The following is a 1,873-nucleotide window of genomic DNA, read 5'->3' on the forward strand; positions in this document are numbered from 1 at the left end:
TAAAACCGGGAGTTTTATTGAGAAACCGGGCTCTGCGAAAGGTCGGGCTTCAAAAACGAAAAGATAAATTTTTCGGGTCTTCGGGAACTTCGGAACATATTTCGGGCTTTAGAAATGATACCGGGGCTTCGGGGGACGTCAAAATGATAAAAAGGATGAAAAATGGGTGAAAAGTGGCAAATTTCGGATTCTACCCGGGAAGTCTCGCATGGCTGCTATTTATAGGGGAGGAGGACCGAAGGCTCGGATCCGAACCGAAGAGGGGATGGCACGCGTCTGTGAGGCTCGGACTGGTCAGCTGCGAGCTTCGGATTGGTCAGCAGCCTCGGTCCAATGAGAAGAGTCCACGTATGCAAAGGGGTGTCCGAGGAGCCTCCGCGGGGTGTCTCCTGCGAGGCTGTCCGAATGCTAGTGGACCGCGGACTTGGTCCAATCAGAAGACGACATGCAAAGCTCGGTCCTATCAGGAGGTGCCACGTGGAGGCCTCGCATGCGAGGGATGACGTGTCCGAGGTGACTCAGCGAAATTTCCCGGTTTTCCACATTTTCTTGATTTTTGTGCCAAAAACTTGCGAAAATCATAACTTTCGCATACGAGCTCTGTTTTTGACGTTCTTTATATGCACGCGTAGGTAAAATTACGCTCTACAACTTTTGTTTAGACTTCGTTGGCTAATTTTGACTTTAATTTTTATATTATTATTTTTAACAGACCGGGACAGGAAATGCGTTAAAAATTCATAACTTCTTCATCCGATGTCCGTTTTCGTCAGACTTTTTACTGTTGTGCTACTATTTACGAGACCTTCGATTCTCGTTTAGGTTGTGTCGGCTAAAAGTCACTCGATCTAAAATTCGAGTTTTTAGCTGTCTACTGCTAAGCTGAAACTTCGAAAAATCATAACTTCCTCATACGAAGTCAGATTTGGGCGTTCTTTTTATCGAACTTCTCGGTTTAACGAATACTACGAGTTTCGTTTAGATCACTAAGGCTAAAAAGTAGTTTATCAAAAACTCACTTTTTACGACATTCGGCACCGTGCCGGTTTATCGCGAAACTTCGACAGGTCATAACTTCTTCGTTATAACTCGGATTTCGGCATTCTTTATATATCCGTAATCCTTGTCACGACCACTACAACTTTCTTAATAGACATCGGCTTTATCTAAAATTTAATTTTGACGCTCATTTTTATTATTAATTAATTAAACCCTAATAATTAAGCATAAAACACATAATTTTCACATAATTCCTTTTCATTTCTCCAAAATGAGTCACAAATATTAACCTAGACTATCATGTCAATATTAATGCCTAGCCTGGGAACACGGGCATTACAGTCGACTTGTAGTCACTAGTAAAGAATTACCACCGTTTCATCTTGTAAACCTTATAGCAGAAAGATGCCTCCCGGTAGACCTAGAAGGCGTGTCATCAACAACACAACAGCAAATCCACCATCGCCTCCACCACAGTACGATCCTGAAGTATTCCAGGCTGTGGTGACAGCCGCAATCACTCAAATTCACGCAAGTGGTACCAGTGGAGCTGGTAGTGGTGTCAACCCCTCTAACCACGGAGATAGTCACAGACACCCTAGGGAGTGTTCGTACAAAGACTTCATGAACTGCAAACCCAAATCCTTTAATGGAAGCGGGGGAGTCATTGCTCTAATGCAATGGTTCGAAAAAGCAGAATCGGTATTCGAGATCTGCACGTGCCCAAAAGGGAGCAAAGTAAAGTTTTCCGCCTACACCTTCTCCGACAGAACCCTAACATCGTGGAATGGCCATGTTAAGTCACTGACCCTACCAGTGGCCAACTCAATGGGTTGGGAGAACCTCAAGGAAATGATGATGGAAGAGTACTGCC

Source organism: Lactuca virosa, chromosome 4 (assembly GCF_052849685.1).
Source record: "Lactuca virosa cultivar CGN04683 chromosome 4, Lactuca_virosa_CGN04683_v6, whole genome shotgun sequence".
Taxonomy (NCBI): domain Eukaryota; kingdom Viridiplantae; phylum Streptophyta; class Magnoliopsida; order Asterales; family Asteraceae; genus Lactuca; species Lactuca virosa.